This window comes from Erithacus rubecula (assembly GCF_903797595.1).
Source record: "Erithacus rubecula genome assembly, contig: scaffold_532_arrow_ctg1, whole genome shotgun sequence".
Lineage (NCBI taxonomy): Eukaryota > Metazoa > Chordata > Aves > Passeriformes > Muscicapidae > Erithacus > Erithacus rubecula.
Window position 1 is genome coordinate 54,372 of NW_027635806.1, and position 10,121 is coordinate 64,492.

The following is a 10,121-nucleotide window of genomic DNA, read 5'->3' on the forward strand; positions in this document are numbered from 1 at the left end:
CTTGTCCACTCTGCAGTGAAGAGCAGCCAGGGCCAGGGAGCCTGGGATGGACACCAGAGCCATGGATCCCATTCTGGATGGACACTGGTCTGGATAGACATCAGAGCCATGGATCCCATTCTGGATGGACACTGATCCAGATGGACACCAGAGCCATGAATCTGCAACGTGGTGGGTGCGGGGTTGCGCAGAATCCTCAGGGGGATGATGGGGGGTGGAAGTGGCCAGGGCTGACCCCAAAAATGCTGTCACCCGCCGTCCTGTAGGATGTGGGCCACGCCCTGCTTTGGGGCACTGGTGACAAACTGGTGGGTGGCGGTGACAAAAAGCGCAGGTGCCACCTCGGAGATGGCACAGCGAGGGGGTCCTGTGCACCAAGCCCCCGCCCCTGAGGGTGACAAAGGGGGATCAGTGGCGTTCCCGAGGGGAGTCCCCCTGTGCCCACGGCATGGGTTGGGGGGCACCCATCACCCTGTCCCCCTGTCACTCTGTTCCTCTGTCACCAGAAGGGGTGGGGCCTCAGGGGGGCTGGTGTGGGCACTCACTGGGTGGGGACCTCTTCCCTGGGTGGGCAGGGACATCTCGAGAATTTGGGACTCCACAAATTAGGACCCTTCAAGGTGGGGATGCCAGGCTGGGAGTGCACCCCCACCACTCCCGAATCCACCCCATGGACCTCTCCAAATTATTTTCTCTATCTCATCATTCCAAATTCAGCCCCCTCAAATGCCTCCCCTGTTCCATTGACCCCAAATCCAAGCCCAAAATTCTTCTCCCCATCCCACCACCCCCAAATCCAACCCCTGGACCTTCCAAAATTACTCCCTCCATCCCACCGCCATGTAATGCAGGCCCTGGACCTCCTAAAATGGACTCCCCCCCACCACACATGGAGGTGGAAGCCCCGCCGGACACTCCCGAGCCCCCTGCCCTACCGAAGACCTGCAAATGGCACACCGTGACCACTGCCACACCCAGAAGGACTCTGAAAGGGATGGGGGATCCCCGGGGAGCCGGGCTGGGTGCGGCTGCAGGGCTGGAAACGCTCCTACAGCCACTCTGACACCGACAGCAACAGGGCTGGTGACAGGGGTGTCCCCAAGGCCAGCATGTGCTGGTCACTGTTCCAGAGGGCATTTTCCACCCCTCCAAGGCACCCAAGAAGCCACGGGGATGTGAGGGGATGAGGCCACATGAATTTCAGCAGTACCTGCACTCCGTGGGCAGGAGGAGTAGACGTGCTGTCCCCGGGGCAGGTGAGAGGGTACAAGGGTGGGAGAGTGGGGGAAATTTTGGGGTGATGGGTGGGGGGTGATGATTTTTGGGGTGATTACAATGGGTGGGGGGTGATGATGGGTGGGGGATGATGAGGATGATTTTGGGGGTGGTGGGTGATGGGGTGATGATGATAGGTGGGGTTGATGAATTTTGGAGTGATGATGGGTGGGTGGTGATGATGATGGTGGGTGGGGGGTGATGAATTTCGGGGTGACAAGGATGGCTGGGGGGTGATGGGGATGGTTTGGGGTCATGGTTTGGGGAAGTGATGACTTTTAGGGTGATGATGATGATGGTTGGGAGGTGATGGATTTTGGGGCATGGGGTGGGAGGTGCTGGCCTGGCACAGCCACCTGGAGTGCCTTGTCCCCCCCTCGTCACTCCCATGTCCCCACATGTCCCCATGCCAGGGGACAGTGGCACCGGGCCAGGTCCTGCGGCTCCGGCACCAGAACCTGGCCAAACTGACTTGGCACTTGTGGGGCCACCCATGGGGTGGGCATGGAGCCACCCTAGCCTAGCCCCACACCTGGCCTGTCACTGTCACACTGCCACACCTGCCAGCATTTGCAACCCATGGACACGTGTCCCCTGGCCCTGCCATGCTCGTGGTGGCACCTCCATGAGCATCACGACACCTGTGGTGCCACCTCCATGGCCACCTTGGTGTCATCATACCCATGGTGGCTGCTCCATAGCCACATGTGCCCTTGTGTCACCACAGTCATGGTAGCACCTCTTTGGCCATGTGTCCCCTCGTGGTTGGACCTCCATGGATGCCTGTCCCCTGGTGTCACCACATCCTTTGTGGCACCTCCATGGCCACCTGTCCCCCATCCTAGCACCCCTGGTGGCACGGCCAGGCCACATGTCCTCTGTCACTGCCACACCCCTCGTGGGTGGCAGGCACACAGGGGCACCCCTGCCCTGTTCTGCCCCCTCCCATGGCCAGGGCACACCATGGCCCCTGCCGAGCAGCCCTGTAAATGGCCTCTGTTACAAGCAGCCAGTAAGGAAGGGCAGGGAATTGTTACCGTGACACTTAAATGCAGTTTATTTCTTTTGTTCATCCAAAGAAGTTGAGGGATATTGTAGGTGCTGTACTTAGGAGGAGTGGAATGACTGAGTTCACCAGGCTGGAACAGCTTTATTCTTGAGTGAAAGCTGAGTGCTGGATGTTGAAGTAATTTCAGAGAAGCTCAGAATCTGCTGAGTTGGAAGGACTCCATCAGGATCATTGAGTCCAACTCCTGTCCCTGCACAGAACACCACAATTCCACCGTGAGCCTGAGAGCACTGTCCAAATGCTTCTTGTCCCAAGACAGACTTGGGGCTGGGACTGACCGCTTCCCTGGGGACCCTGTTCAATTGCTCAAGCTCCCTCTAGGTGAAAAACTTTTCCCTGATATCCAACCTAAGCCTCCCTGACTCAGCTCCAGCCATTTCCTTGAGTCCTGTCCCTGCTCATGAGAGTGAAGAGATTGGTGCTGGTCCCTGCACTGCCCCTTGGGAAGATGTTGAAGAGCTCAGTGAGGTCTGACCTGAGTCTCCTCCTCTCCAGCTGAACAAACCAAGTGTCCTCAGCTGTTCCTCACAGAGCCCCTGCAGATCCTTCCCCATCCTAGTGACCTCCTCTGGACACTGTGCAATGGCTTCATGTCTTTTCTATGTTGTGTTGTCACTCAAGGTGAGGCCACCCCAGTGCAGAGCAGAGTGTGACAATCCCCTCCCTGGCCCAGCTGCTGGTGCTGGGCCTGCTGCCCCAGGACACGGTGGCACTTTGGGCTGCCAGGGCACTGCTGACTCATGTTCAACTTGCCCTTGGCCAGGACCCCCAGGTGCCTCCCTGCAGCTGCTCTCCAGCCTCTCCTTCCCAGTCCATACACCAAGGCAGGGGTGCCCCATCCCAGGGGCAGAATCTGGCACTGCCCTTGTTGAACTCCACACAGTTGGTGATTGCCCATCTCTAGTTGTGAGGTCTCTCTGCACAGCTTCTCTGCCCTCCAGGCAGATGACAGCTCCTCCCAATTTAGTGCCATCAGTTAATTTACTGACTATCCCTTCAAGTCCCATGTTCAGGTCCTTAATGAAGATGTTGAAGAGCTGGGGCTGACAGTGGAGTCCTGCAGAACCCACTGGTGACCACTGCCAGTGTGGTGCCACCCTCAGTGCCTGACCCCTGAGCCAGTTGCTCACGCCATGTGTTTATCCTGCTGTGTGCTGGACACTTTGTCCAGAAGCATTCTGGGAGACACAGGAACAAAACCTCTGCTGAAATCCAGAAAGATTCCATCTGCTGGTTTTCCTGCATCAACCGAGTGGGTTTTACCCTGTCGTAGAAAGAAATCAGACTTCAGAAGCAGAACCTTCCCCTCATGAAGCCATGCTGACTCTGACTGATGCCTGTATTGTCCTCCAAGTGTTTTTCAATACTACCCAGAATAAACTTTTCCATGATTTTATCAGGTATCGAAGTGAGACTGACTGGCCTGGAGTATCTGGTGTCCTTCTTGTCCTCCTTGACAATCAGGACAGCATTTGCCAGCTTTCAACCAACTGGGACCCCTCAAATCCCATATGTGAGCTCTGTGTTTGCTCTGATTTCTCCAGGGGAAGCAGACTGCTCACACTCGCATGTCTGAGCTTCTATTCTCCTCAGGCAAACCCACTCTGAGGGCAGCAATAGTTAAAAGAATAATTAAAAATAATTCCTGATTACAGGCACAAAGTCATTGCAGTTAAAGCAATCTCTTCAAAAGCTCTTTAAGGTGGGATTCACAGGGCACAAGTGAACTGCCATGAAAGTCAGGTTGGGAAAAAAAGTCTTAATCATGTCTGCATTTAGTACAAAATCCCAGCTTCAGGGGAAGTTGAGGAATGTGTTATTCTAGAAAGAATTGTCTTAAGTGGACACACTGTACTTGTTGCTCTTTGCAAAGCAAAGATAAGGAGTCTGTCACATTCTGCTGTTTAAATTAAATTATCTGGTTACATTTCAGGGATTTTTGGTGGCTTGGAAACAGTTTGGTGACATTTTGTGAGCATTTTCTTCTTTGTGCATTTCAGCTCTATGTTTGAGGAAGTGTCTCCTGTGATTTCCTGTAGAAAGCAGAGTTCTTTACTTGGCTGGATGTGTGGGGCATAACTCCACCAAGCTCACTCACTGATAATAGAAAATGCATCTGTTTCTATACTCCATTTTATATACATATTCACTGATTTTCCTGGAATAAGCATACATATGATAATTATTTCTCCCAAAATCATTAATATACTTTGTCTTCCCTTTCTGCATGCGTTCTTCTGTCCTGGGGGTCTCTGGTGGTCCCTGGTGGTTGGCAACCCCAAAGTCACACCTGAGCTGGTAAAAGTTGGCACAACTGGGCTGGTTGCTTTCCAGTTCTTCCTATGGAAAAGGCATCATGCGGTTCCATAGGCCAGTGAGTTTTTAAAAATAAGCATTGTATTAACCTAATGCCTTTTCCGACACTACCTAAATACAGAGGCCAGACAAAATTAAGGGAACAAAAAGCGGTTGTTATTTATTGAAGGGCCTTCAGGTGCATCTTGGGCAGACAAGCTGTAGATTTGATGGTAGATAAAGTTAGCACCTAGAGATAAAAGAAACAGTGGGAGGGATTATACTGATTGATGAATGGGAAAAGAGATTTGCCTTTACTAACAAACTGGAGGTTTGCTGGTAAATGAAATTGGATATCGGAAGATGAAAGAAGCAACGGGGAAAAACTATGAATTGTATAAGAATTAAAAATTAAAAGGAAGGGTTATACATTAGAGGGGAATGTCAGGTGTCAGGCATTCCGGGAAGTCTGTTCCTCTCAAGTACCTCAGCCAATGGAGAAAGAGAGGGAAAAGCGGCCGGGAAATTGGGATAAAAGGAGGCTGCGTCCTCCAAAAATTGGACAGATCCCAGGGGAATGCCCGTGGCCTCTCCCTTTATTCGAATAAAGCAAAAAGGACTCCTCTGTCTCCCTTTTGGACATAAACCTCCGGTGTTTGTGGATTAATTTTCCTTACAAACTTACAGGAACTCCTCCCGGTTATTACAATTTTTGAATCAGGGACTCTCAGGCAGAGATATGGGAGTAGGAATAAGAGCTCTTTATTAATATATCTAGCCAGACAAACAGAAACAACAGCAGCTATGAAAATTAACAACAAAACAGAACAAATAACTCAGTTGCAGTCCCTTTTCAGCCGCAGACACGCTCTGCCTGCGTTTGATCCCGGTGGTGGAAAGTGGGGCAGGACACACACGGAGCTGCGGAGGCTGCAGGTGGGACCGGGGGGGGCAAAGCTGCAGCTCCGTGTCCCAGGTGGGAGAAGAGTGGAGGAAGGTCCCCTCCCTTCTCACCGTGCGGGTCCTGGTGCTCAGCTGTGTGCTCAGAGACAGGAGGCTGGAGCGGAGAGATGGCAGTGCAGGGTCCGGCAGCAGAGAACCTGGCTCCTGATGCTCGGATGGTGAGGGCTGGAAGGGTGCAGTCCCCGGACTCCCCTCAGACCCCTCCGGTGAGTGAAAAGCAGGGAGACAGCCCCCGCCCATCCCTTTGTATTGAGCCATGAAGAGCTTGGGTGCAGCCCGGCAGGGTTTCTTAGCATAATAATGGGAAAAATTCTCCAAAAAGGAGGAAAAGTAAGGGAACAAACCCTAACCCCACACAGAGCCCCACTCCTGGCAGAGAAAGGGAGTGAGGAGGGGAACCCAGCTGGGGATGATCAAGACTGGGAATAGCACACCCAGACAGAGCTTTCCCAAGAGTGCCAAGGTGAGGCAGAACCAGAGCTATCCCAAGGAGAGGCCAGCAGCTGCCAAGACCTCTCTGACTGGGAAGACTGCTTCAATCCAGAGCTGTGCCATGAAGTAGCTGTGAACAGGGACTCCATCAGCCAAGTTCCCATGGAGCAAGACAACAGCAGCAAACACCTTTCACATGTCACCTCTGACTCACAGCTAAACCTCTTCAGCTTCAGGACCACTGCCTTGCCACAGGAGGAGGAGGATGACTGGGACAAACTCAGCATCCCTGAGCTGTATGAAGAAGGCAGCAGGGCCCAAAGAGCAGCCCTGGCAGGCTGACCATGCCTGTCCCTCGGGAGGCCTGGGGTTGAGGGCCAGGCACCAGAGACACTCCATGCCTCGCTTCCCTCCCTGCACGCCCAGGGCTCCGTGGCCCAGCTGGGGCCCAGGGCAGGGCCGTGGAGCCCCCCTGGCCCCTCGGCTGGGCAGGGCCCCTGGCAGCAGCCAGCTGCCCCCAGTGCATGGCCCGGCCACCTCAGACAGGCACTGCAGACACTGCGGTCACTGCGGGCACTATGGTCACTGCGGTCACTGTGGGGCACTGCGGCACTTGCAGTCACTACGGTCCACTGCACGGGCACTGCGGGCACTGTGGGGCACTGCAGACACTGAGGGCACTGTGGTCACTGCGGTCACTGTGGTCACTGTGGGCACTGCGGTCACTGTGTTCACTGTGGGCACTGCAGGCACTGCAGTCACTGAGGGCACTGCGGGCACTGCGGTCACTGTGGGCACTATGGTCACTGCGGTCACTGGGGCACTGCGGGCACTGCGGTCACTGTGGGCACTGCAGTCACTACGGTCACTGCGGTCACTGTGGTCACTGCGGTCACTGAGGGCACTGCGGGCACTGCGGTCACTGCAGTCACTGCGGTCACTGCGGGCACTGATGGTCACTGTGGTCACTGTGGTCACTGCGGGCACTGCGGTCACTGTGGTCACTGCGGGCACTGTGGGCACTGCGGACACTGCAGGCACTGCAGGCACTGTGGGCACTGCAGGCACTGCGGTCACTGCAGTCACTGCGGTCACTGCGGTCACTGCGCGCACTGCAGTCACTGTGGTCACTGCAGTCACTGTGGTCACTGTGGTCACTGTGGTCACCCCTGGTCACTGTGGTCACTGTGGGCACTGCAGGCACTGCGAGCACTGCGGTCACTGCGGGCACTGAGGTCAGTGTGGTCACTGTGGTCACTGCGAGCACTGTGGTCACTGCGGTCACTGTGGTCACTGCGGGCACAGCAGTCACTGTGGTCACTGCAGTCACTGCGGTCACTGCGGGCACTGTGGTCACTGCGGTCACTGTGGTCACTGCGGGCACTGTGGACACTGCGGGCAATGCAGGCACTGCAGGCACTGTGGTCACTGCGGTCACTGCGGTCACTGTGGTCACTGTGGTCACTGCGGGCACTGTGGTCACTGAGGTCACTGTGGTCACTGCGGGCACTGCAGGCACTGCGGGCACTGTGGGCACTGCGGACGCTGCTGGCATTGCAGGCACTGTGGGCACTGCGGTCACTGCGGTCCCTGCGGTCCCTGAGGTCCCTGCGGTCACTGCGGTCACTGTGGTCACTGCAGTCACTGTGGTCACTGTGGTCACTGCGGGCACTGTGGTCACTGCGGTCACTGTGGTCACTGCGGGCACTGCAGGCACTGCGGTCACTGCGGGCACTGCAGTCACTGTGGTCACTGCGGTCACTGCGGTCACTGCGGGCACTGTGGTCACTGCGGTCACTGTGGTCACTGCGGGCACTGCAGGCACTGCGGGCACTGCGGGCACTGTGGTCACTGTGGTCACTGCGGTCACTGCGGTCACTACGGTCACTGCGGGCACTGTGGTCACTGCGGGCACTGTGGTCACTGCGGTCACTGCAGGCACTGCGGTCACTGCGGTCCCTGCGGTCCCTGCAGTCACTGTGGTCACTGCGGGCACTGTGGTCACTGTGGTCACTGTGGTCACTGTGGTCACTGCGATCACTGCGGGCACTGTGGGCACTGCAGGCACTGAGGGCACTGTGGTCACTGCGGTCACTGTGGTCACTGTGGCACTGCAGACACTGCGGTCACTATGGTCACTGCGGTCACTGAGGGCACTGCGGGCACTGCGGCACTGCGGGCACTGCAGACACTGCGGGCACTGTGGGCACTGCGGGCACTGTGGTCACTGCGGCACTGCAGGCACTGCGGGCACTCGGTCACTGCGGGCACTGAGGTCACTGTGGTCCTGTGGTCACTGCGGGCACTGCGGTCACTACGGTCACTGTGGGCACTGTGGGCACTGCGGACACTGCGGGCATTGCAGGCACTGTGGGCACTGTGGGCACTGCGGGCACTGCGGTCCCTGCGGTCCCTGCGGTCACTGCGGTCACTGTGGTCACTGCGGTCACTGCGGGCACTGCGGTCACTGTGGTCACTGCGGGCACTGTGGGCACTGCGGTCACTGTGGTCACTGTGGTCACTGCGGTCACTGTGGGCACTGCGGGCACTGCTGTCACTGTGGTCACTGCGGTCACTGTGGTCACTGCGGTCACGTGGTCACTGCGCGGCACTGCGGGCACTGAGGTCACTGTGGTCAGCGGTCACTGCAGGGCACTGGACACTGCGGACACTGCGGTCACTGTGGTCACTGTGGTCACTTCGGGCACTTTGATCACTGCGATCACTGTGGTCACTGCGGGCACTGCGGGCACTGCGGGCACTGCGGTCACTGTGGGCACTGTGGTCACTGTGGTCACTGTGGTCACTGCGGTCACTGCGGGCACTGCAGGCACTGCGGTCACTGCGGTCCCTGCGGTCCCTGCGGTCACTGCGGGCACTGTGGTCACTGTGGTCACTGCGGTCACTGCAGGCACTGCAGTCACTGCGGTCACTGCGGTCCCTGCGGTCCCTGCAGTCACTGTGGTCACTGTGGTCACTGCGGTCACTGCAGGCACTGTGGTCACTGCGGTCCCTGCGGTCACTGTGGTCACTGCGAGCACTGTGGTCACTGCGATCACTGTTGTCACTGCGGCACTGCAGGCACTGCGGGCACTGAGGTCACTGTGGTCACTGCGGTCACTGCGTCACTGCGGGCACTGCGGTCACTGTGGTCACTACGGTCACTGCGGTCACTGAGGTCACTGAGGTCACTGCGGTCACTGTGGTCACTGCGGGCACTGCAGGCACTGCGGGCACTGCGGTCACTGTGGGCACTGAGGTCACTGCAGACACTGCTGGCATTGCAGGCACTGCGGGCACTGTGGGCACTGCGGTCCCTGCGGTCACTGTGGTCACTGCGGTCACTGCGGGCACTGTGGTCACTGCGGCCACTGCGGGCACTGTGGCACTGCGGACACTGCGGGCATTGCAGGCACTGCGGGCACTGCAGACACTGCGGGCACTGCGATCACTGTGGGCACTGCGGGCACTGTGGTCACTGTGGTCATGCGGGCACTGCAGGCACTGCGGGTCACTGTGGTCACTGGGTCACGGGTCACTGTGGGCACTGCGGGCACTGCGGTCACTGCGGTCACTGTGGTCACTGCGGGCACTGCGGGCACTGTGGTCACTACGGTCACTGTGGTCACTGCGGTCACTGTGGTCACTGTGGTCACTGCGGTCACTGCAGTGACTGCGGTCACTGCGGTCACTGTGGTCACTGGGTCAGTGTGGTCACTGTGGTCACTGCGGGCACTGCAGTCACTGTGGTCACTGCGGGTCACTGCGGTCACTGTGGTCACTGCGTCCTGCTGTGGGCACTGTGGTCACTGCGGTCACTCTGCTGCTGGCCCTGCCTGAGGCCACAGCGCAGGAGCAGTGTCTGTGCCAGCACCAAGCTGGCTGCAGACAGATGGTGGCTGGCCCGGGGACTGCACGGTGCCCCAGGGGGACACACAGGCGGCCTTGGCCTGGACATGGCCCGCAGCCTCAGCTGCCGAGGGGCATCTCCCCATCACCAAAGTCACCACTGTGCCCGGCCTCAAACAGCATCCATGGGCACACTGGGTGCCAGGGGGCTCAGAAGTGAATCCCGTGGAGTCATCAG

At 57.6% G+C, this 10,121-nt stretch overlaps 1 long non-coding RNA gene across 1 annotated transcript; it reads left to right on the plus strand.

Annotated features, from left to right (window-relative positions):
- Positions 1-48: 48 nt before the first annotated feature.
- Positions 49-3,436, plus strand: LOC306816341. The gene is made up of 3 exons (XR_013777645.1): positions 49-171; positions 1,154-1,256; positions 2,355-3,436. It is a non-coding gene; the product is annotated as an uncharacterized lncRNA (long non-coding RNA).
- The last annotated feature ends 6,685 nt before the right edge of the window (positions 3,437-10,121 follow it).